The sequence below is a fragment of the Talpa europaea genome, assembly GCF_964194135.1.
Source record: "Talpa europaea genome assembly, chromosome: 4".
NCBI classification, from domain to species: Eukaryota; Metazoa; Chordata; class Mammalia; order Eulipotyphla; family Talpidae; genus Talpa; species Talpa europaea.
In genome coordinates, this window is record NC_140070.1 from 48,053,224 (window position 1) to 48,081,107 (window position 27,884).

Here is a 27,884-nt window from a genome sequence, read left to right on the forward strand (position 1 = left end):
CAAAGTAAACAATCAAGTCAAAAAATGGGCAGAAGTGCTAAAAAGGAACTTCTGCAAAGAGGAAATGTTGAGTGGCCAACAAGCATATGAAAAAATGTTCAGCTTCTCTTGTAATCAGGGCAATGCAAATCAAAACTACAATGAGATACCGTCTTACACCAGTGAGAATGGCACATATTAAAAAAAGCTAGCAACAAGGAATGTTGGCGAGGATGCGGAGAAAAAGGAACTCTCCTGCACTGCTGGTGGGAGTGCAAACTGGTCCAACCACTATGGAAAGCTGTGTGGAGATTCCTCAACCTGCTAAAGATGAGTTTCCATATGATCCACCAATTCCACTCCTAGGTTTTTACCCCAAGGACACAGAAACATTAATTCCAATTCCAAAGGGCACCTGCACCCCTATGTTTATAACAGCACTATTTACAATAATGAAGCTTTGGAAACAACCCAAATGCCCAAAAAAGATGACTGGATCAAGAAGATGTGGTACATACACACAATGGAATATTACTCAGCAATCAAAAGAGATAAACTCATGCAATCTGCAGCAACATGGATGGAGCTAGACGGAATCATGCCCAGCAAAATAAGCCAGAAAGAAGAAGAAAAATATGGTCTCACTCATAGCAGGAATTTAGAAAACCTAAATTAGGAACCAGGGAAAAGACTAATTGTAATAATGTAAAAATCAAAATAAACAAGGAACTGTAAACCAGAGACACACTATTGGGTGGTGGTGGAGGGATTACTGTCAAAATAAGGGGCGTGGGAATTGATGGGGACTATAACCAAGATGAAAATGCATACATTGTGCAAAAATGAAAAATGATGTAAAAATATATAAAATTAAAAAAAAGTTAACAGAGGACTTTAAAATAAATTAATTAATTAATTAATAAATATGGAACAACACTAGGGTGACCACTCTCATCACTCCTTTTCAAAATAATTCCGAAAGTTCTAGCCAGAGTAATCAGAAATGGGGAAAAAAGGGCAGTCCAAGGTGTAAATGAAGGAGTAAAACTCTGTGTTTTCAGTTGTTCTGATCATATTATTTTCTTATAGACTCCACTAAAAGGAATCCAAAGAGTAAAGGAAGAAGTAAAACTCTGTATTTGCAATTGTTCTGATCATAGTATTTTCTTACAGAAGCCACTAAAACTCTGCTAGACTAATCAATGAATTCTGTAAAATTATAGGATACAAAATCAACATGAAAATGCAAAAATAAATTGCAGAGAAAAGGATCTCTGCTCCAGATCCTATCTAGAGTACCCTTAGATTATTAACAAATTAACACCCCTAAAAGCTCTTAAGCAAATCGCCATTCCCCCTGAGTTTCTTCGTTGACAAATCAATCATGGAGATTTACCAGGGAGATTCACCTGAATTGCAATTGGAGCCTGAATCAATGGGAGCCTGCTAAAACTCAGTTTTTATTTTTTGAGATACCCTTATAAAAACCCGACCCCAAATGCCAAGAGGGAGATGGTTTTTCTAGGGCATGAGTCTACTATCTCCCAGAAATACAAATTTTCTAAATAAGTTTTGGTTTCTTAACCCCAGCTCTTGCCTCTGTCATGTTTAGCTTTCAATTGGTGGCTGAGAGCCTAAGTCTTGACAATACACACAGATAGTTGTGCTTTATAATAAATAAAATTGCATTTTATATTAAATAACTATTAGTAAATAGCAACAAACCAATGTGATTTTAAAAATGGGGCTGTGAACTAAATAGACAGTTTTCTACAGAAAACAAAAAGCCAACAAATCTATGAAAAGATGGTCAACAATAGTAAGCATCAGGGAAATGTGAATCTAAACAACAAAGAGATAATGACTATCATCAAAAAGATAAGTAGTGGGCCTCCCTGGTGGCGCAAGCAGTTGAGCGCAGGGCTGTGAATCTGTCCTCAGCCTCTGTGGTGCCGGTTCGATCCCCACCGGCTGCAGAGCAACACACATGGCACGGCTGACCTCTCCTGTCTTGCCCACTGCTCCCCTCAGTAGTGTATTTCGTCTATCTGCCTGTTCTGTTCCCTGCTCTGTCTCTGGTGAATCCTCTCACCCTCCCGCACATCTGGCCTGTGCCCCTGGTTCTTGTATAAATAAATAATAAAATCTTAAAAAAAAAAAAAAAAGATAGGTAGTGGTGGCAAAGGAAAGGCAAAAAGGGTACCCTTCTGCACTGTTGGTGGGAGTGTCAACTGATACAACCATGACTGAAATCAGTACACAGATTCCTCAAAAGAATTAAAAATATTACATTATGATCCAGAAATCCCACTTCTGGGTATTTATCAAAAGGAAGTGAACTCATGATCTTGTAGAGATATCTACAGTCCCACGTTCATTGCATCACTGTATATAATTGCCAAAATAGGAAACCTAAGTGTCCATTGATGAAATAAAATAGTGCCATTTGTGATAAATTGGGTAAGTTTTGATAGCACTGGGCTAAGTCAGACAGAAAAAGACAAGTAACATCTATCACTTACAGAGTAACACATTGCTTAATATAGGGATACATGTCCTTAATTAACTTTACTGTGTAACTGTCATAAATTGTCCTTATCAAACCTATATGGTATACAGCCTATCACATACCTCAGCTATATTACATAAACTACTACTTCCAGTGAAAATGGGGACCCCCAGTATGCAAGTTACAGGGCAAAAAGTTTTCCTTTTTACATTTTGTGCCTGGATCTTAGATGGAACGGTGAGGTGCAAGCAAAATGAACTAAAAATGTTCATCAGCTCATTTGTTAATTATTCAGCACCGAAAAGCTAACTGGTCCTAAAATGGTCAGGCAGGTAGGGTTGGGAACCCTGAAAAAGGATAGGCCAGCCTTAGCAACTCTGTTCCTGGCCTCTGAAGAAAGAAGACTCTGTTCCTACCCATCAAAGAAAAATGAAGGACTCTAATCCTGTCCTCTGATGAAGAAAGAAGTATCAGTAGGCAACCTCTGAAGAAAGAAGCACCTTCTAGCAATCGACCTCCAAAGGAAGAAGAGAGCTCTTTATGTCTGGGTCACTTTTAAGAGCCGTTAACCGCTTCTGATCATCCAGCACCATGTCCCAGTGGGCTGCCTCCACTGCTCTCTGGTTCACTGTCCAGTGCTGTCCATTCCAACCTTCAGATAGCATCAGTGGGCAGCTGTGGTGTCATCTCAGTGACCCCCAACTATGAGCACTTCCAGCTGCCACCATGGGTTGGACCCCGGCCCATTGCTTGCCAGCATGCTATAAGGTCCAGATCCCCATTGGTGAGACAGTGCCATCTTAGGTGAGCACCCTTTTGTTTGAGAAATCTGGACACTATGGACACTTATCTGGGGTGAGATAGCTGACCACTTGTGCCTTAGAAAGTGTTTCCCCTGGGGCCTCCCTGGTGGTGCAGCGGTTGAGCACTGGGTTACGAAGCTGCCCACAGCCTCTGCAGTGCTGGTTCAATCCCCGACCGCAAGCCAGGGTCCCACATGGCACGCAGACCCTTCCTGCCACCCACTGCTCCCCTCAGCAGTGAATTTCGTCAGTCTGTCTGTTCTGCTCCCTGCTCTGGCTCTCACTCTCCTGTGCTTCTGACTGTACCCAGTGCTTGTATAAATAAATAAACCTGTCCAAAAAAAACCCCAAAAAAACTGTTTCCCCTGTTGGTTAAATAAACCCCATTGTTGCTGTTTTTTGAGAAAGAGTGGTCTTGCAATTGTGCACGCAGGTAAAAACTAGACAATGACCTGTCCTCTATTCAGAATGGTCCTTTGGCCTGCAATGGCACCCCCACAGCACAGCACCACATCTTTGAGGGCTCATTTCTAAAAGCAAAGAAAATGAAGGAAAAGATAACAGCCGGGACTAAATCAAACTAAAAACCTTCTGTACAGCAAGAGACAGTAACCAAAATGAAGAGACAGACACCCTACTGAATGGGAGAAAATATTTGTACACCATACAATTGATAAGGGACTGATAACCAAAGATCTACAAAGAACTTATACAACTCAACAAAGGAAACAACCCAGCTATAAAACAGGCAAAAGAGCTAAAAAAGACACTTCTCCACAGAAGAAATGCCAATGGCCAACAAGTATATTAAAAAATTATTCAACATCACTTACAGTCAGGGAAATACAAATCAAAACCACATAGATCTAAGGCATACAGCAGGGGAGGGGGAGGAAGAGGGGTGAAAACAGGGGAGGGGGGCCTCCCTGTTGGCCCAGGAGTTAAAGACAGCACTATCAAGCTATTGCCAGCCACTGCAGCACTAGTTCAATCCCCTGCCAGCCAGGAAGCAACCCACATGGCGCAGCAGACCTCTCCTGTCTTGCCAGCTGGTCCCCTCAGCAGTGTATTTCACTAGATCTATCTGTTCTGCTCCCCACTCTCTCTGGTGAATCCTCTCACCCACAGCCCCACACCCCTGGCTTATACCCTAGTTCTTATATACATAAATAAATGAATCTTTAAAAAAAAGAAAACAAACAGGAGGGAAGAGCACAAGGGACTATGTTGATGGTTCATGGGTGCTGTGGTGGTAGGAGAATTATGGGGACTACACCTGAGGGGAGAAATCAAATATTGTACAAAAATGAACAGTGTAAGAAAAAAAAATTACAAAGAAATGGCAAGAATTAAAGCTTTAAATAAAATAAGACAAATCCAGGATGTGAAAAGCTCAAGTGAAAAAGAGAGCAGGAGAAAACTATGAAAGTGAAATAGACCAAATGGGTGAATAACCGGTGAGCTCAAAGGGAGTAATTTATAAATGATTCACAAAAGTGATAAATAAGACATTTTAAAAGCTAAGCCACAGTATCTGATTCTGATTCTATTAGGAAAGGCAACAAAAGCATAATATGTACCCAACAGGGTGAACCTGTTTAAATAAATTAGAGGAAAACCTCTCAAGGCAATAGAAGGAACTAATGTGCAAGTCCATAAAGATAATAGAACAGTTCATTAGCTAAAAGCTAAAGGATCAACAACAACATATATTGTAGTGGAACTTAAGAATTCAAGACATAGAAAGAATACTGAATGTGTTTAGGGAGGAAAAGCCAATAATTTATAAAGGTACTCCAATTGGATTTTCATCCGACTTCTCAGCAGAAACCCTATAAACCAGGAAAAAATGGAACGGCACGAGCAAAATACTAAAAGATAAAAACTGCTCACCAAAAATATTATTTTCATCAAGACTCTCTTCCAGATATGAGGGAGATAAAAAAGCATTCCCAGGCATACAAAAGCTGAGCAAGTTTCCCAACACTTGCACCCCTTACAAGAAATATTGAAAGAAGGCCTTGTATCTAAACGAAAAGGGCCTCCCTGGTGGGGCAAAGGGTTAAGTCTCAGCACTAGAAAGCTACAGTCAGCCACTGCAGTGTCAGGGAGCTAATGCACATGAAGCAGCAGACCTCTCCTGTCTCGGCCGCTGCTCCCCTCAGCAGTGTATTTCAGTAGAACCACCTGTTCTGCTCCCCACTCTGTCTCTGCTGAATCCTTTCATCCCCTGGATATCTGGCCTATACCCCAGTTCTTGTATGCATATATAAATGAAATAAATCTGAAAAAAAATTAACAAAAAGATTAAGGAAATTTATAAACAGAAGTGGAAAACTAAAGGCAAAATGGTACTAGCAAGCCCACATATGTCAATAAACACCCTTAATGTAAATACAATGAACTCACCAATCAAAAGACACAGGTTTCTGGATGGACAAAATATATATATCCCAACTATATCTTGCTTACAAGAGATGCATTTAAGTTATGAAAACAAATACGGACTTCGAGTGAAATGATGGAAACTGGGACTCCAAATCAATGGAAAATTTTAAAAGGCAGGAGTCACTAATACTTATATTAGATAAAAATAAGGTTCCACTCAAGAAAGATAGCAAGAGACAAATTGGACATTACATAATGATAAGGAGGTCTCTATGACAGGAAGACATAACAAATATTAACAGACCATAACAAATACTAGCAAATACTAACAGACCAAAAGAGATATTTATAACAACACAATAATTGTAATTAAAACTTCACTTACAGCAATGGACAGTTAATCCAGACAGAAAAATCACTAAGAAAACAATAGCCCTAAATGACAAATTAACAGGGACTTAATAGTTACAGAGAATTCCTCCCCACAATTTAAGAATATATTTTTTCAAGTGCTTATGAAACATTTTCAAGGTAGACCATATGTTGCATAAAACTAGTTTCAATAAATTTATTAAGAATGAAACTGTATCAAGCATCCTTCAGGTCACAGTGATAAGAAACTAGAAAGCAACCAGAATAACAAAGAGAAGAAATCACATATTCATGGAAAATAAGCAAAATGCTACTCAACAATTATTATGTCAAAGAAGAAATCAAAAATTAATTAAAAATATACCTGGAAATGAATGAAAATGAAGATAGGACCGATTAGAACCTATGGGATGCAGCAACGGCAGTGCCAAGAGTGACGTGTACAGCAATGCAGGCCAATCTCAGGAATCAAGAAAAATAACAAACTAAATAATCTAAATTCATTTCTAATGAAACTAGAAAAAGGTAAAGCTAAATCAGTTAGATAGATGGACATAATAAAAATCAAAGTAGAAATTAACAAAATAGAAATCAAGAAGTAATCCCAAAGATCAATGAAACTATGAGCTGGTTCTTTGAAATGATTAACAAAATGGACAAATCTTTTGCAGACCCACAAAAAAGAGAGAGACGTTACAAATAAATTCAGAATCAAAAGAATCAACAATGGACTACAGAAAAAATGATCCAACATATGCAAATCAACAACTATTATATACTACACATTAACAGAATGAAAGCTAAAGATCCTGTGACCATGCCAAGAAAAAACATTTGACAAAATGTGACATCTGTTTCTGATTAAAAACAACTAAAACAACAAAAAACAACAACAAATGGGTATAGGAAGAATGTACTTCAACATAATAAAGGTATATGACAAATCCACTATCAATATCAGGAACAAGACAAAGATAACCACTTTCACTATTACAATTGAACTCAGTGTTTTAACTGCTATCAGTGGGGGGAAAAAGATAGAAGGACATCCAAATTGGAATGGAAAAAGTAAAATTAAACAATTTGCAGATGGCATAATACATATAGAAAAGTCCTAAGAACTAGATAAAAAGCTATTAGAAATAATACAGTAGGCAGGTTATGAAATTAATATATTAAAAATTGTTGCATTTCTGTACACAAATAATGAGCTACCAGTGAAGGGAACTTAGAAAAACAATCCCATTTACAGTTACATTAGAAAGAATTATATTTTTAATAAACTTAGGGGTGCAGGTGTCCTTTTAAATGAATGTTTTTGTGTTCTTTGAAAGTGGAATTGCTGGATCAAATGTAAGCTCAATTTTTGGCATACTGTGGAACCTCCACGCAGCTTTCCATAGTGGTTGCACCAGTTTGCACTCCCACCAGCAGTATAGTAGAGTTCCTTTTTCTCTACAGCCTTGCCAACATTTGTTGTTGCTAGTTTTTTTTAATAAGTGCCATTCTCACCGGTGTAAGATGGTATCAAAAACAGATGACTGGAACAAGATGTGGTATATACACAATGGAATATTACTCAACAATCAAAAAAGATAAACTCATGCCATTTGCAGCAACATGGGTGGAGCTGGAAGGGATCATGCTCAGAGAAATAAGCCAGAAAGAAAAATAAAAATATTGGACGGTCTCACTTATAGGAGGAATGTAGAGGATGCAAATAAGGAATGGGGGGGGGGGAGTAACTATAATAAAGTGAAAAAATCAAAATCAACAGGCAACTATAAACCAGAGACATTCTGTAGGGGGAAGGAAAGGGAATAGGATTAAAACAGGGGTGGGCAGAACACAAGGGACCATGGTGATAGTTCACAAGTGAATGGGTGGTGGGAATTTCACGGGGACTATAACTGAGATGAAAATGCATACATTGTACAAAAGTGAAAAATGATGTAAAAATATATATAAAATAATAATTTAAAAAATAATTATATTTTTTTAAAATGAACAATGATGTAAAACATCTATAAATAAAAGAAAACAGAGTAATTCAAGGAAGTATGAACTTCAGATTTATTGTTAATATATAAAATTGCTATCAAGCATTGGCAAGTATTTTTGAAAGAAAAATTTTACTAAGTATTTTAATTCTAAAATGTTATCAGTGGATGGAAATATAAATGCACATTTTATAACAGTAAAATAATTAGTGGTGGTGGTCAACATTATTAATTTTATGAAAAAATTAAGTATTTTTCAAATGGCTTGATAGAGGAAAAGACTGACAACACAAATGATGAGAATATGTTATTCATAAGTTTTAGGAAGTTCACTTATATTTGTGCTAGCAAATTTTTATAAAAATATGAATAACAGTAACATTATTATTATACTAATATTAGTAAGAGTAGAAATAGTAGTATTAATGATGACGATGATTAGGTTATATGATTATTCCAATCTTTGTAGAAGAATTCAGTTATAAAATAGGCAAAAATACATGAGTATTCATAACATTAAGCAAAATAATTTTTAAGAACTGCAAGTTTCAGTTATGTTATCCCATTTTTGCCAGGAATACTTCATAAAAATGGTTACTTGTAATTTCTTCACATCTTGTGAGGTTGGACTGAAAGCAGAATGTTAACTTCAGCATCTCAAAATTTCACAGAAATGAGAGACTCCATAAATATGTTCAACAATATCCATGAAAAATAATCTTTGAATAAGATGTAACCAAGACTATATAGAAAATTAAATGTTTATTTTCTATATAGAAAATAAAATGTAAGGGGGGAAAATTATATTTTTTATTTAATTTTTTTTTAAAAAGTACCCATAGATTTTTTTTTAAAGATTTATTTATTTGTTTGTTTGTTTGTTTATACAAGAACCGGGATACAGGCCAGATGCGCGGGAGGATGAGAGGATTCACCAGAGACAGAGCAGGGAACAGAACAGGCAGATGGGTGAAATACACTGCTGAGGGGAGCAGCGGGCAAGACAGGAGAGGTCTGCCATGCCCTGTGGAACCCTCACTGGCCAGCAGAGATGGAACTGGGGCTGCAGAGGCTGTGGACAGCTTCACTGCGTGGTGCTCACCTGCCTGTGCCACCAGGGGGAAGCCCAAGAATTATATTTTTAAATAAATTTAACCAAAGACATTGAAGACAGGTAACTCCCAAATTTTATGTCACTGTTGAACAAACTATTAATAAAAGACAACACCAAGTGACAAAGTGCAAGATATTCTGAGTTCATGAAGAATTAACATTGATAAAATAAATTACCTAAAGCAACACGCATATTTAATTCTTATCAAAACCTCAACTCATTCTTCATAGAACAGAACTCAAAAGTTAGGTAATTTATTTGGAACTACAAAACACCCCAAATATCAAAAACAATGAGATTAAATGATAAAAACGGCGATATCATACCTTCCAACTTCGAATTGTACTATTTAAGTGAAAGTAATCAAAACAGCATGGTATTGGGGTAAAAACACACATACATCAATGAAACAGAATTGACAGCTCCAAAATAAAACCAAACATACAGGGACAACTAACTTACAAGGGAGTCCAAAACTTATAATGAAAAAAGGGAAGTATCTTCAGTAAATGGCACGGGGCAAACTGGACAGCCAAATACCAAAGAATGAAACTAGACTACTATCTAACATTATATTCACAAATTAACTCAAATTGGATTTATTCAAATCTGAGTACAAGACCTGAAGCCATAAAATACATAGAAGAAAACGGCTGATATGCTCCTTGACACTGGACTTAGAGATGTGTGTTGAGACTTAACTCCAAGCAGGGAAGCAAAAATAAACAAATGGGACTACATCAAGCTAAAAATCTTCTACACAGTTAAAGAAACTTGAATCAAAATTAAAAACATCTTATTGAATGGGAGAAGATAGTTGCACAATATACATTTGAAAATAAACAAATCATGAAACTCAACTTTAGAAGAACCACCTAATTTAAAAATGGGCTGAGAATCTGAGACACATCTCCAAGGAAGACAAACAGGTGACCGTCAGGTATATGAAACTATGTTGATCATCTCTTCTAACTAGGGAAACGTAAATCAAAACAACAATGAGGTATCACCTCACACCTTTAAAAATGGCTATTGTCCAAAAGAAAAGAAACAAGTGTTGGAAGATGTTGTAGGAAAAAAGGAGCGCTTTTACATTTTTGGTGGGAATGTAAATGGATGGAGTCATTATGCATATCAGTATGAGGATTCCTCAAAAAAATCTGAAATGGAAATTCCATATATTCCATTTATCCTACTGCTGGGTGTTTACACAAAGATACAAAACCACTAATTTTAGGAGATACATGCATTCCCGTACTAATTTTAGGAGATACATGCATTCCCGTCTTTATTACAGCATTGTATACAATAACCAAGAGGTGGAAACAGCTTAGGTGTCCATTAACTGGCAAGACATCTCACACACACACACACACACACACACAAATGATATACCATTTAACCATTAGAGAAAGATGAAATCCTGCCATTTGCAACAACACGGAGGAGCCTAGAGTTTATTATGCTTAATGAAATAGGTGAGATGGAAAAACACAAACATAACTTCATTCTTATGTGGTACTAAATAAATTAAAAGCAAGTTTTTAGACAATAAGATCAATTAATTAGTGGCTACTAGAAGAAAAGAGGGAAGTGAGGTGAGTAAATCGGGACAAAGGCAACAATAGCATGGTAAAGGATAGAATTGACTTTTAGTAATGAATATAATGTAGCATATACCCACGTCAATTTTTCAATGATACACACCTGAAACATGTTATAATGCACTGTTCAATAAAGAAAGCCTTAATGCAAAGAAAAATTGAGATCTGAGTCACAGACCCAAATGAGAAAACCATAATAAACAACATCTAAATCACAGGTTATAGTTAAATTATAAATATGACATTTGTTATAATAATGATTTTATGATCTTGTATACAGAGGGACAGTGTTAGGAGTTTGATGTAGTTAGGAAAAAAAGGCCCACATTATAATAATTGAGAAAGAAAAACTAACGAGAAAATAAAAGTGTCAAGACTACAAAGAGGAACTACAAATTGTGAAACAGTCTACATCACATTTAAAAATGAGATTTAAATCTGTTGCTAAGTTTGTTATAAACTAAACCTAACAGAAAGAGCTATCAGTTCAATCTAGTTATCTACACAGTACCCTGAGTGCATATTTTTCAAACTCTATTAGATAAACATCTTCTAGCAGGTTATTTGATAGGACCTTGGCTAAGCAGACAAGGACATAGAGAATTAGTATTCTATACTGTAGCTTAAAAATAATTTGCTTTGGAGAAACATAAGCAGATGGCAAAGATAACACATTACTTTGTAATGGAAGACCCTAACTAGGAATGTTAAATAAATTTTAAAAATCACATTAAATCAGCATCATGATCATGGGTGTCCTCCCCCCCCAAAAAAAAAACAAACATTGAAACCTGTTGTTAGAATGCTTTACACTTTCCACAGAACACAAACTAAAATAACCTGTTACACAATTAGTCACACAGTCCTTGAGTTTTTGGCCCATATACCTCTGTATTGTCTAAAACATGTCTTCTTTGCATTTAGCTTGGTCCTTCTAATTCTTTGTATTAGCTTGGTCCAGCCACCAACGTGCGTGGCTGACTTTACAAATCTGTTCTAACTGTAGCTCCCTGTCACTTCTCTGGCTTTCCTCTTTTGCTAAGCTTTGTTTCCTGGCAGTTAATTAAAACATTCTGTCACTGTCATAGCTAATGTTGGTGCTGAAACCACTATAGCCACCTTGGTTTTGTAGTTTGGCAAACCATTAGCCTCCACTACCAAAGAGGCCAGAGCTTCTGCCTTCAAAGTTTCTTCCTTTTATGAATATAAAATGTGAAGACTGATAGTTGTAACTGCCAAAATCACTGTAGCTTCCACCATCTCCAAAATAGCTCCGATCATTACCAAATCCAGTATAGCCATCTCCACTACCACCATGACTGCCACCAAAGCCACTTAGACCACTGAAATTTCCTCCACAATCAAAGTTGTCATTCCCACGAAATCCACTGCTATGACCACCACCAAAGTTTTCACAACCACTTCAACTTCCTTGGCTTGAGGAAGCACTGGCCATCTCTTACTTAAATAGGGCTTTCCTTACTTCACAGCTGTGGCCATTCACAATATGTTATTTCTGAATGATTGACTTGTTTACAAACTAATCATCATCAAAGGTTACAAAACAAAGGCTCTCTTCTTGCCACTGACTCAATCAGTCATGATTTCAATCATTTCAATTTTCCCATACTGCTCAAAATAATCTCTTAAGTGATGCTCTTCAGTGTCTTCTTTAATGCCACCAATAAAAATCTTTTCACAGTTAAATGGGCGCCAATCATCTGCTACAACTCTCTCTGGTTCCACAACTCTTCCATCTACCTTGTGTGGCCCTGAATTCATGGCTGTACATGCCTCCTCCAATAGGGCATAACTGACAAACCCAAAGCCTCTGGAGCACTGGTGCTTGGATGTCTCCTTATCACACATTCTGTGAGCATTATCCGTTGTTCAAAATGGCTTTTCAGTGTCAAATTGGTTGTTTCAAAGCTTAAACCTCCAAAGTAGAGCTTGTACAGCTCTTGTGGCTCCTTGGGAGACTCTGACTTAGGCACAACGTCATAATGCTTACTTGGCAGCATCCATGGGTAGAAGGCTAAATTAATATTTAGATAATTTTTTTCAGCATTTTTAACTATATCATACGTGCATATGTATAATCATGTATTTTCTATAAGTGCAAATGTGAATATTACAGGTAGGTTGGAAGTTATCACTCCATAAGACTGTTAATCTGAACTCAAGTATAAGCTAAAATAGTCTGGATTTTCAGAACTTCCCCAAACCTGATTTTTTCTTTAGCTGCTGAATTTCTTTGTTTTGACTCTTCACAAAGGCTTTGTGGAGAAAAACTAATTAATTCTATAGCTACAAATGCTATTTCTTTCATTCCTATTTCTGTATGAGCTGGAGTTAATAACTAGTTTCTGACCAGTGTGATCAAAGCACTGTCCTTTTATACAATTACATTGCCTAAATTCAGAGGTATTTGTTTTTAAGGGTAGATAGTGTGACTCCTCACATGACAGGCCAGATTTCATCCCGAAGTTAAGAATGGAATCACAGATTGCATATAATTTCAATGACATTTTTCAGTGAACTAAATATAATGTCTTGTGCACAGTATATTTCACACATTCACTTGATACTCAGTTTTGATTTTCTTTTATATTACTCCGCTTTTAAACTAGAAAGTCATCATCAGAAAGTGTACTTTTCCTAGTATTATACCAGTAATAACCTGGTAACCTGTCTAGGTTTAAAGCTAACTACTGTAATAACAATGTCTTAAATAATAAAGAAAAGTATTTTAAATATCAATCCTTTTAACATCAAGATTTTGTAATATTTTTCTCCAATCTTGAAGATATCTTTACATTTGCATTATTTATTAGGATCCCTCCATTAGCACAAATTCTCCTGTAATGGGTGTTGCCTTTGTCCCCAATCCTGTGAATATCAGCTAATCAGCAATTTTGTTAATTGGATAGTATGCTCCCAGCATCAGGATTAGGAGGCAACTCAACTTATCTTAGTGATTTCATTCTGAGACCAAAAATTACCACAGGATCTCCTAGAATCAATCACATATATCAGAGCTTTTAGGCTCTGTTTTGTTTATTTTTATGCAAAAAGTAGTACTAGTTTTTCTAGGCTTTATTCTTTGTTTTTGGCCATTATCCATCCATTGCTGTGCTGTTTATCCAACAACCCCTGCAGAACCCAAAACCTTTGCTGGGCCCCTTTGATTTTGCTATCCTGCTTGTCTCATAGTTTTGTACCTAACTGAATTTTTTCAGAATGCATCTTCAGGCTGTTATTTGACAAAATTCTACTGATAAGACCTTCTGCAAAATAAATAATGCAGTAATTTCAGAAAATTAAGCTATCACCTGTGGTTCATCATGATGGAAGTGTCAACTCAATCACATGCCTTGGAGATCTACCAGGCTGCTTTGTCATCAAGGCAGTAATGATGACTATATGGACAGTAGTGTAGGACAGATCCTTTATGTGTATACTTGATCACTGAGATGAAAAATGACAAACTCAACTACATTAACTCTCAGTGCAAGTCACAGTGTGAAAACCAAAGAGCTTCTATGATTTTTCTAGAATATGTCTTTTCTCTTGTAAATGTGGGGCCAATTTTACCGAAAATCAAACCAAAATTAAATTGTGTAAGTTGCTAAATTCCATAGCTTCTCACTTGAAAATTAGGACCTTCTGAATTGATATTTGTGTATGGTGTGAGATAGTAGTCTAGTTTCATTCTTTTCCATGCAGTCCAGTTTTTCCAATACCATTTATTGAAGAAGCTATTCTTATTCCAATATATGTTCTGGGCTCCTCTGTCATAGATTGACTGTCCAAATAGGCATGGGTTTATTTCTGGACTCTGAATTCTATTTCGGGGTCTGTATGTCTGTTTTTGCTCGAGTTATCAGGCTGCTTTAATTATTAAGGCTTTAGAATACAATCGGAGGTCTGCAAGTGTAATATATCCATCCTCTTTTTTGTCAGGATTGCTTTTGCTATCCGGGGTCTTTTGTGATTCCATATGAATTTCAGTAGTGTTTGTTGCAGCTCTTTCAAAAATGCATCAGAATTTTTACTGGGATTGCAATGAATCTCTATACTGCTTTGGGTAGGATGCTTCTTTCCAATTTTGACAATGTTGATTTTTCTAATCCATGAGCAGAATATTTTTCCATTTCTTTTTTTTAAAAAGATTTATTTATTTATGCATACAAGGAACTGGGGTACAGGGCAGAGGTATGGGGGTGAGAGGATTTACCAGAGACAGAGTAGGGAACAGAACAGGCAGATGGACTGAAATACACTAATGAAGGGAGCAATGGGCGAGTGAGGAGAGGTCTGCTGCACCATGTGGGTAGCTCCCCAGCTGGGGATCGAACTCATGCTGCAGTGGCTGCCGATAGCTTCGTAGGTTGTGTCTTAACCCCTTGTGCCACCAGGGACGCCCAATATTTTTCCATTTCTTTTTGTCTTCTTCTAGTTATTTTAATGATGTCTTGCTACTTTTCTTTGTATAGATCTCTCCTTTGTTAGATTTACTTCTAATTATTTAATATTTTCAGTGTGATTGTAATATGGATCACTTTCTTAATTTCTTTCTCTTCTATCTCACTGTTTGTATACAGGAAGGCAACTAAATTTTGTGTGTTGATTTTATACCCCACTGACCTGAAACCTTAAAATACATAGAAGAAAACATAAGTAAAACATTTCAGAACATATGCTTTACTAATGTCTTTAGGGATTTGTCCCCAGCAGCAAGGAAAAGAATATAAACAACCGAGACTACATCTAACTAATAAGCCTCTACACAGTGAAAGTAACTGTAAAGTGAAAAGATGCCCTCCTAAATAGGAGGAAATATTTGCAAATCATATATGTGACAAGGGAATGGTATCGAAGAGCTATGAAGTACTCATACAACTCAACAATAACACATAATCCAATTTAAAAATGGACAGAAAAACTGAACATACACTTCTCCAAAGAAGAGATACAGACTGCAAACAGGCACATGAAAAAATGTTCATCATTTATCATTAGGTAAATACAAATCAAAACCACAATGAGATACCATTTTACACCTGTGAGAATAGTCCATATGGGAAAAACCCTTCTTCACTGCTGGGGGGAAATGCAAACTGATCCAGCCTTTATGGGAAGCAATATGGAGGCATCTTACACTGAAAAGGGATCTGCATACAGCACAGTTATTCTACATCTAGGCATCTACCCCCAAAATTCAAAAACACTAATTTAAAAGGAAACTTGCTCTCCCATATTTATTGCAGAACTACTTACTATAGCCAAACTATGCAAACAAGCTAAGTGTCCAAAAAAGATGAGTAGACCAAGAAGATGTGATATTTTTATACAATAGATATTACTACTTAGGGATCAAAAAAGGTAAGTTCATGCTTCAAACACTCATGTTGTTTTCAGCATAATGGACAGAAATGGAAGGGATAATGTTAGGCGATATAAGACAAAAGGAGAAAGATAAATACTGGATGTTACTAATATGTGGAATATAGAATAAACTAAGGGTCAGATAAAACAGCTTAAAAACTAACCTTGGAAAGCTGACTATAGAACTGACCATTCCAGAACAGGTAGGAGTGGGTAAGTGGTAAGAATAAAGAGCGAAGGAAGCACAGCGGACTATGGTTGTAGACCATGGGTGATTTGGTGATGGGTGCGCCAGAGCGACAATACCTGATGGGGTATCCATATATTCAATTTAAAAAGACAAAATTGAGACCTTGATCAGGAAAGAAAGGGATCCTCAAACATGGAACAGAGACAACTGGTTGGTTCTATATGAAACAGACAACTTTGACCCTTTCCAGTGCTACAGTCAATGCCCCATCCCTGGGGGTACTGTAGAGTTTAATTAAAAATTGGAAAGAAGCAGAGGTATAACCTATTATATTATACTCACCAGTACAGCCTACACATACATCAGAGAGATTCTAAAAACAACTATAAATTATCATAAACTTGACAATGTGGTGACTTTCATTGTAGTTGCAGCCCCTGGCACTTGATAAGCAGTTACTAACCTAATGCCTTTTTCCAATTAATAAGTACCATTCAAAGTCATATCTGTTTTTTACCTGAAATGGGTAAAGTACACTGTCACACAGTAGTGCTTTACCAAGATGTTAACTTTCCTGCTCTCTGCCATAATACAGCTATATTGGTTATGTATTATCTAACAATTTCTATGAGTTAGGAGTTTATACAGATCAGTTGAATCTTCTGTTTAGGGTCACTATGTCTGCAGTCAAGGTGCTTGATGTGTGCTAAGGTCTAATTTGGAAGCTGAAAAAGGGGAGACTATTTCCAAGCTCACTTACATTGGTGGAAGAATTTATTTCCTTGTGGCTGGATGCAGAACTGAGGTTCCTGACCACCTACTGGCTGTTGGCTGGAGACAACTTTTAGGTCAAGAAGTTGCTCACAGTCCTTGACACATAGGCTTCCACACATGGCCAATTACTCTGTCAAGTCAATAGGAAATACCCCAGCAAGTCAGCACCTTATAATGTAATAAACTCTGCTACAATTAGTGGTTAGAAGCAAGTAACAGTTCTCAAAATACTCAAAATAGATGAACACCAGGAGATGGGAGGCCACACTTCAAATCGGTCTACCACAAGAGCCTACATATATTTTGATCATCTTTATTTCACAAAACATCACACTAGTTCACTATTCTAATGACTTGATCCAGACTACTAAATGCCTAAATACTCAGATCTCTGCAATGATCAGATATCACTGAATTTTTAAAAGGGTTATTTATCAACCCATATTTTGCACATCTTTCTAAGGCTTTGGAAGTACTTGCTACTTCTGGTCCATCCAATAAGCATGTTATCAAAATAACAGAAAATAATTATGTAGAGAAAAAGCTAAAAGAAATGGAAACACTACTCTAAGGAGCAGAACTTAGATGGGTGGAAAACGACAGAGGACTTGGCCACTTGATATTTTTAAATCAATTTTAAAAAGAAAAGATATCAAGAAATACTAAGAATAAACAAAAAATGTTGAAATTGCAGTATGAACATCAAATTGGCAATGAAAATTAAAACAACTAAGTGGGAAACAGATACTATACAATGGTAAAAGTTTATAAAAGGTATTTAACATTTGCTTTAAGTCTGTTTTTGTAGTTTCGTATTTTTCATACAGAAATTGCTTACCTAAACTTTTTTCCAACTGTTTATTATGTTACTGCTTATAATTAATTATCTACTTTATCTAGACTGGTGTATGAGGCAAAAATTTGCTTTTCAAATTAATTGTCAGTTATAAAGAGGAAGGAATAGGCTAAAGGACATTTTTTTAACATTAATAAAATTATTAGATAAGTTGGGTCGGCTGTGTGGTCAACTGTTTAATCTGCTGGTCACTGAACTGAATTTTCTGTTTTACGATGCTGTCTGCTAACTGACAAAGAGTCATTACTTTTAATCTTCAAAATTTTCTAGTTCACTTAAGTGTATTTTATTCTTCTCAATCATGCCTGCAATTTCAAAAAACTACAGCTAAGAATTTGACTGGTGGTGTATTATGTACACAAATGGAGTTTAAAAGGTGTAAGTAAATAAATAAAATTTCAGAAAAAATTTAAGCTGACTACTAATCAAAGAAACAAATTCTAGAGTATTCAAATATCCTAATTTTTGTATTCCAAAATGACGGTATTATTTTTTTAAAGATTTATTTATTTATACAAGCACTGGGTACAGTCAGAAGTGCAGGAGGGTGAGAATTCACCAGAGCCAGAGCAGGGAGTAGAGCAGGCAGAAGGACGGAAGCACACTGCTGAGGGGAGCAGCGGGCAGCAGGAGAGGTCTGTCGCACTATGTGGGACCCTCGCCAGTGGCCGGGGATGGAACCAGCACTGCAGAGGCTGTGGGCAGCTTCACAGCCCAGTGCTCAACTGCTGCGCCACCAGGGGAGGCCCTCAATTCTTTTTTTTTTTTAAAAAGATTCATTTATGCATACAAGAACTGGGGTACAAACCAGAGGTGCGTGGGGGCTGAGATGATTCACCAGAAACAGAGTGGGGAGCAGAACAGGAAGATCTACTTAAATATACTGCTGAGGGGAGCAGCGGGCGAGACAGAAGAGGTTTACTGTGCCATGTGTGTTAGCAACCTGGCTGGGGATCAAATATGCACTACAGTAGCTGCGGATAGCTTCATAGTGCTGAGATTTAACCCCTTGCACCATCAGGGAGGCCCAATATGACTCAATTCTATAAAAATAATATGGGTATCAAGATTTGCTGAATTTTAATTTTATTTATGATAATGAAATTATAAACAAATGGAAACCCTATTATGAAATGCTATGCATTTTAAAAGTCCTTACTGAAGGAATACCAACAATGGAAAAAGTTCATCATTGCACTTTTCTCAAACAGGTATAAACTGAATATAAGTCTAGAACAAACATCAAACTGAAATATACCAAAATATTAAAAATTATGATTATTGATACTTTTTCCCATAATTTTTTCTAACTTATGACAAGTTTATATGAACTAAAACCAAAAATAAAATTGACAATAAACATTCAAAAAAATTATGCCAACTACTAACTACTAAGTGATTAGTATACCCATTTTACCATAGCATATATACAGTGTTTTCCATAGTTTCTAATAACCCAAAATATGTAATCCGGGGGTTTGCGGGTTTCAGAGGAGGTTGGGAAGGACACAAATATAAGTATATAGCCAGTAGCTGGTATGAGAGAAGTCAGTGTACTAATCTTAATTGGAAGATGGTCACCATACTTCGTTTCCCTCACAGTGAACAGATGCTTTTTAATTAACAGTTAACTCTGACCACTGCTTCTCAGCAAACCATCAGTAAGCGCCGATAATGGCAAACTTAAGACAAAATGTCCACTGCTAGGTGCTAATGGCATATCAGAATTTGCATTCAGATTATATAAATTAGTAGCTCAAGATGTCTGCATTTCATGAATCAGCAAATCTCAAAATATAAGAGTTAAGCAGAGGATTGCCATTAATTTAACAGAAACAAACAGTAGAAACAAACAGGAAAAATAGAAACAAACAAGATAAGAAGAGATGCATAACCTGCTTCTCTTTTTCTCTTTTGCATGTATAGTGTCAAAAATTTTGCAGAACCATTCTGAATGACTATGATTAGCCACATCACTTCCTTGTTACAAGAGAAAGAAACCAACTAAAAATGTCCAAAATATTTATTTTGACAAGCCAGAGCATTTTATTCTAAGCAGCGTTTTTTAAGGTAAATTCTCTTAAACACATTTAAAACTGACATTACCAAGAATAGATGACTGGATCAAGAAGATATGGTATATATACAAAAATGGAATATTATTCAGCAATCAAAAAAGATAAACTCATGCCATTTGCAACAATGTGGATGGAGCTAGAAGGAATTATGTAATAATTATGAAATAAGCCAGAAGGAAAAAGAAAAATATTGTATGGTTTCACTTATAGCAGGAATACAGGGGAACCAAATAAGACAAAAGTGTACAAAAACAGTAACAGTGCAAAACACAACAAAGCGGGCCTCCCCAGTGGCACAGTGGGTTGAGCGCCGCGCTGTGAAGCTGTCAGCAGCTTCTGCAGCATGGGTTCAATTCCCGGCCGGCCAGGGAGAAACCCACATGTCGAGGCAGACCTCTCCTGCCTTGCCCGCTGCTCCTCTCAGCAATGCCTTTGGTCCATCTGCCTGTTCTGCTCCCTGCTCTGTCTCTGGTGAATTCTCTCACCCTCCCTCCCGCGCCTCTGACTGTACCCCAGTTCTTATATAAATAAGTAAAATCTTAAAAAAAAAACACAACACAACAAAGTAAAAAAAGCCAATTATAAACCAGAGACATACTACAGGGTAGGAGGAGGGAGAAGGATGAGAGGGAGGAGTAAAGGGGACTGTGGTGACGGTGCTCAGGTGCACTGGTGAAGGAAATTCTATGGGGACTACACCTGAGGGGGTGGGGGGAAGTAAATATTGTTTTAAAATGAACAATGATCAAAAACAAAAACATGGACCTCCCTGGTGGCCAGGGGTTAAGTCTCAGCGCTATACCATGAAGGCCCACTGGGACAGGCAGCCTGACCTTGATCCCCTGTCAAGGCTCTAACCCATATGGCGCAGTGTACCTCTCCTATTTTGCCCAATGTTCTCCTGTGCAAGAGTAAAAATCTTTTTAAAAAAAATAAACTGACATTAATTTTGGATAAGGGACATTATATATACACTTAGTAAGAACTCCTCAGAATCTTTTTCCTTAAAACTTTTTTCCAGCTTTAACCTAAATTTTAATAAAATATTCTAGAACACAATATAATATCGATAAATACAAAATACAGTCTAAAAGTTTGTATCACTAAAGTTTGTAATACACTGACATAAATCAGCCTTATTTGATTCTCACAAGAAACTCACTGGGCAGAATATCCTTTACTAGTGAGATAACTATGGTTGAAAGATACTTAGCGATTTGCCCAAGACCATCCCGCTAAATAATGATAATTATATCTTTCCCACATAGTGTATTTCTCTCACTATACAATAATGGCCGGTTAATTATAGGTCAGTCAAAACTAAAAATATTTGGAGAAATCTACATGGAATGTTCAAAAAACTTTAAGTCAAATTTATTCTAAAACCTGAACAATGGCAGTAAATCTATAAAGATGGCTCTGAAATCTGTATCATGCAGAATCATTAAAAACAGAGTTATCCTGGTTTTTTTCCATATTACCTCGTTGGATCGCCAGACCCTATCCATTTAGCACAAACCTCTGTAAGTGCCTATGTCTTTTGAGCCTCATCAAGAACTTGAGTTCTCTACACTCCCTTTATAGATTTCATTTAACTCTTCTTGGGGTGTCATTATAATTTATCAATCAAACTGGGGCACATACATGGTGAAAGAGGGTGATATTAATAATTATGCTAGAAAAATATCTCTCTTAAACCTACAACAGCTCATTTTCACCTCTTTCCAGTACTCTCAACTGTCTTGTATTAAGGGTGGCTTCAACCACTAGTAGAAGGTTATTATTCGGGAATTTCTGCTCAGGTAGCAGAAAACTAAAGTTAGAATTATCCTAGTCATTTTTCCTCTATTTTACTCTCAAGGATTGACTAATTCCTTCCTGAATTTATGAAGAAACCAAATATAAGAAACACTTACAAACCAAACAGTTGTAAAAGAATTTTTTAGGAAACATCTTTTTTTTCTTAATCCTGCAGTGTTTAATAACTGAGAAACATTGTGCTATTGTATGTAGCATGGGAAAAGATGTGAAATGGAAGACTGAAAAATCAAGAAGTAATATCATAGCAGATAAATCCAAGACATATGGGTGGACATGTGATGGCATGGATTATTAAGATTGACAAGTATAGTAAAAATAAAACACTTCTCTTACTGTTATTATCAAAGCACTGAATATTTGCCTTTATCATATCTTCTGAGATCAAGATATATAAATTATGGCATACTGGCATATTCATAAATAGTAGGTTATAGTTATCACAGATAAATGATTTTCTATTATATCACCCAGAACAACCCTGTCCAGTCTTGTTACTCATATTCTTTTAACTGAAACATAGGATCTTAGTAGTAATATTAGTGTTCATCAGATCAAGAGGACAGTTCACAAGAGAATCTAGCAGGGAACATTCCAAAGCAAGTAACTCTGGGAGTGATGGAAAAGGTTGGGAATATAGAGCTCTTAATTTTTTGAGTATGTGTATTCAGGTGGGGGTTTCTGCAATCAATTCAGACATTCACATTTTATTTTAGCCCAAATATGCTGCAAACAGTACATCTAAAAACACTTTGTAAGACTATAAATGCTAAATCAGTCTTGTTTCAAGTAATTCTGAACTTACAAACCATAACTACTGAAAAGGTTCTTTTCACCAATCACAACCTACACTTTTGTTCTTTTTACTGAACAGTAAATTAACATTCTTAATATTTGGTTACAAAGCTGCATGAGGAAAATCAAACAATTATTTGAAGAGGTATACATATTTAGTCTTCAATACCATTAACACTCTTTTAAAATCTCCCTTATCAGTCTTTTCTTTTCTCTTCACTTACTTTTTAAAAAATTAATTTCAATTTTTCTTTTAGCACTCTCCTTCATCCATGTTCATACCAGTCAAAAATTCTAGCCAGGTTAGAAATCCTCTACCGGGTCAAAGGTTCTCAACTCACTAGGAGGAAACAAATCTCTTTTCTCTCTTATTTCAAAGGATGAAACCTTAACAAAGAATGAGTTAAATTTTTCAACATACACACATATAATTTTCAGTTTGAAAACAAACTGTGTATTTACTATTTGGAAGAATTCTGCTTATATATGAGATTAAAGTCAGTGTATAGAGTAAGATTCTGCACAAGCACACTCAATTCAAATTTACCTGGGTGGACAAAGGAAGAATTCTAAAAAATTGCATTTATATCTAGATATACCTTTATTCATGTAACAGTTTTTGTTTTTCAGCTCTTACTGGAAGTGTAAGCAAGGTATTATGACCAGAAGCATTAAAATAAGTTAGGGTTCCTCTTTTAAAATAAAACCAGGAGAAAGAACTGTATATCATATATTTTAACCTCTATATATAATATTAATACATAATATACAGAAAGCTATGTTCTCCCTAATATTAGCAGATAAAACCATGATGAATGTATACGTAATTCTCTATATATGTATTTGATTATCATAATCACAAACACATCAACAGTTATATCATTACTTACTGCTTTATCTACCCTAGAGCATATGTATAAAATGTGAAATATCTATGGCTGATACCTTTAGAAAATCATTTAGGGAATATCATGAAGGAAATTAACAATATCCAAAGCTCCCAAGTTTATTTAAAGCCACAAGTCAGTACTAGTCAGCAAGTAACAAAAATAATAGCAGTGATATATTTACTAAAGCTAAACATGTAAAATAACTACCACCTTTGAATGTAAGTGAATAGGGGGTGTAAAAATTGAGTCTGTGACTTCTTTAGGACTTTTGTTTTTAATAATTTATAGGCAGTTAATGTTGTTATCCAGCACTAATCAGTAACTTTTATAATCTATTGTGTTCTGGAGAAATTAAACAAAAATCATAATTAAACAACAATAAATACTACATTTACTTCCCTGTAATAGTAACTGTAGTATGGCATATTTGTCTTCTCCCTTCCATAGTATATACTGAAGCGTAAATCGAGTACCCAGCCATGGACTATATTACTTATTTCACTTTAGTATGTGATAAATTGTCATCAGTGGAATATAAACAGAGGAGACAAAACCTTTGAAGACCTAGGCACTATTCCATTCTCTCTCTTCTTCTATTCATTGAATGCAAACAACATTGAGGTTCTATGGGAAAAAGGAGCCAGAAAATGGAAGAAGCATGGACTCCTCATCATCATATGAAGGAAAGATGTGTACCACTTATTTGGATATTGAATGATTACACAAATACTGGCAATTAAGATTTATTTTTTTCATAGTATGTGGTATTAGTCTAACATAGGCAGCTGTTAGAATTGTTTGGGAAAGGCTACTATATCCACAAAGTTAATTTCAGAGAAACATTCTAATTATGTAAAACAACAACAACAACAACAAAAAAAAAAAAACAAAAGCTCACTGTTAAGTAAATATTAACCTATCATTTGAGGATTTTCAAGTAACTAAGAAAGAAAATAAGCAATTTAATCTTCTACCTTAAAACATTCTACATATTCTATATATTGCTTTTCATTCTAAGAAAGTAGAGGAAATCAGAACATGTTTTAAAATAATATTATCCTATAATTAACCACACGTTATTAGGTTTAAGCAAGAGTTAAAGATATTCTTAACAAAAAGCAAATCAGAAATGTAGCCATCCAATGTATTTGTTTCACCAAATCAGCCTTGTGTTGACATCAAACATTTTCTCATTAACATTATTGTTTGATAAATAATAGCAAAACACAATTCTCTCTCCATTTGCTCCTTTTTCTACAAGGGGTTGTAATCAGTAGATACATATGAAAATACACATATTTGTAAGACACACAAAACAAGTTAATTCAAATACTATATAACTAAACATGCACACACGAAACTCAAAGAAATATAGTTTATGTTTACAACTTTCTTACTCCTGTAAGAAAGAGGAGTTTAAAGGCATTAAATTCATTGTGAAATATACTGGACCAATCCAACTGTCAGTTTAAAATATGGGCAGGATGATGAAATGTGACTTTGGAGTTTAAACTGTATAGTTTTTAACCTCTAAAAAGAGTCAACAATGATTACTGTATAAAACTTAATTGTGGGGAAAACAATGAGCTTTAACAAGATCTGAATATCTCTGAAGATCAAATTAAGATACTGTGATTTTCAGATACACACTCTAACTTGATAATACCCTGACTGATGTAACTATTTAATTTTCTGAATTAGTATTTATGAAGTTCCATTTATTTCATTGGTCTTTTATGTACAACCTCTTTCCAGGTTAAAAAAAATAAACGGTTGTTTTTTTCCTTTGGGTATAATGTGACCCACATTCAAACTACCTATTGCTTCAAGTATTCTTCATGTCTTATTAAATGTGTTATGTTAAGACACAAAAATTTCCAATGAAAAAATATGTACAAACTTTTAAAAAAATTATTTATTTGAACTCTATTATTTTTTTTTTTTTAATTTATACAAGACCTGGGGTGCAGGCCAGAGTCGCAGGAGGGTGAGAGGATTCATCAGAGACTGAGCGGGGAGCAGAACAGGCAGATGGACTGAAAGCACTGCTGAGGGGAGCAGGGGGTGAGACAGGAGAGGTCTGCCTCACCATGTGGGATTCTCCCTGGCCTGCTGGGAATCGAACTGGTGCCGTGGAGGCTGTGGATAGCTTCACAGCACAGCGCTCAACCCACTGTGCCACCAGGGAGGCCCTACAAACTTTTTTTTACATATAAGACATTACTGGGGCCTCCCTGGTGGTGCAAGGGGTTAAGACACAACCTATGAAGCTATCCGCAGCCACTGCAGCACAAGTTCAATCCCCATCTGGGGAGCTACCTACATGGTGCAGCAGACCTCTCCAGACTAGCCCGCTGCTCCCCTCAGCAGTGTATTTCAGTCACTCTGCCTGTTCTGTTCCCCACTTTGTCTCTAGTGAATCCTCTCACCCACCCCACACACACCTCTGGCCTGTATCCTAGTTCCTGTATGCATAAATAAATAAATCTTTTAAAAAAAAAGATTGCTAATAAGTCAGTGGTAAGAAGGATGAATGGAGGTATAAAGAGACAGTTTCTGACAAGAGTGTCCTCTCAAAAAAAATGTGTTTGGGCAACTAAAATATGATTCCCTTTCAAGTAAGCATGAATGGTGTTGGTGGTATGACAGAAAGTAATATGACTGTTAGCTAAGTCCAAATAAAACTTTCTTCTCATCAAGAAGACCACTATAAATCAGTATTATGTAAAAAGATGCTAATCTTTCACTTAATACAATCAAAATAACTTAAATTCAACAAAGAAAGCACTGTTCTTCACCTAAAGTCATTTAAGCCTTCAAAAGGTATTCCATCACTTTCAAATAATCCTGGAATGTCATTTTTTAATTTTAAATATAATCAAATGTATTATTCAATGAAGATCTCCAACATCTGCCTTTCCTTAATTCCAGAGTCAAATTTCTTGCCCCTGGACTAAAAGGAAGAAGGAATATTAGAAACGGTTCTTCAAGAGGGGGTGAGACATAAAGCCAAGAAAGAGGAGTAGCTCTGGGACCAGAATTACCAGAATTACTAGAATGAAAGGGGAGCGAGGAAAGGAAGGGATGGCTGTAGAGGAAGTATACACCTTGGGCCAAGAATCAAATGTCACACCAAAGTGGTCCTGAATCCTATCCTCTTACCCTCTCCACTACACAGACCTATGCTGAGTTATATATTCAGCTGCCCAGTCCTTGATCCTACCTTCTTGTAACTTTCCCAACTTCTTTCTGGTGGTAATACCAGGATTGCAATGCTGGCAAGATTACCACAGTGACAAAATTGGGGCCAGCTGGCCAATGTTTTACGGGTGGATAAGGGTAAATTTCTTGCCCATGCAAAGATTCCTTGCAGACGACCTCCACAGAGGTGCATATTGATACCGCTATGCTGCAGAAGAGTATTTCATCCCTAGTCCTCCTCTCAAGTTAGGCAGAACCAGTAATGCCCACCACATAGAAGGCCATCTGAGGTGTTTTGCTGATGCTTGACACAGATTATGGGCTGCATACCCACTAGGTACTTGAGATACAGTCAGTAGCAGTCATGAAAAAGCCACTGTAACCCAGCTTCCACTGTCTGAGTTTAAAGAAAGGTACAGGACTCCTTGCAGTGATGCTTTTCAACAAAGGTATCCTGTTGTAGGCTCAGGTCTTCCTTTTCCAAATTATAGTTGCCCACCAGGTTCAGCCACCAGCACAATAACATTTGGTTGCACTAGTTGTCCTACAAACATCATTTCATTCAAAGCTGGGGTTGTACTGGCAAACAATGTACACACAGGTATGCTTGCTAGGCCTCATGGGTCCGGCCACTCTTATGTAGACTCATGCTTGCCTTGATCTGTAGTTAACTAAGAGGTCTAGAATGGAATGGATTACCTCAAGAACTCAGTGTCTGGCACCAAGAGCACATCCACCCCTCCACCTGTAACATCAACTTACACATGGGACAAGAAAAATATGATATGACTTGCTGTCACTATCACAGTAGGAACATTGAGCCCAGATTCCCAACCAGGGACACAACAAAGGAATGAGCAAAGGACAAGAAAGAAATATATTCATCTGGCTTGGAGTAGTACCCTGTGATGTTGAAAACATCAAAATGTATAGCTGACAGTTGATTATTTATACTTTAATGATTACTAAATATTATTGTACAATTTCAATTACTTGACAACCTACCTGCTGTCACAGAAAAGAGCACATCTGTGATCTTTCACATACCACAGAAATAAACTTCTATCTTTGAACAACTAATTTTGAACAATTATTTTCAGTTTCTACTTTTATCTTCACCTAAAT

The 27,884-nt window shown here is 36.3% G+C and overlaps 1 protein-coding gene and 1 pseudogene across 2 annotated transcripts in view; both read right to left on the reverse strand.

The window, feature by feature from the left end:
• The window catches only part of STAG1 (STAG1 cohesin complex component), a gene marked incomplete at both ends in the record, with an annotated part of 263,904 nt that overhangs the window by 199,421 nt on the left and 36,599 nt on the right, over positions 1 to 27,884 (reverse strand). The gene's annotated exons all lie outside the window — the stretch shown is intronic.
• Positions 11,874 to 12,790, reverse strand: LOC311169843 (heterogeneous nuclear ribonucleoprotein A1-like 3; annotated as a pseudogene). Its single transcript has one exon. The product of its transcript is annotated as a heterogeneous nuclear ribonucleoprotein A1-like 3 (transcript).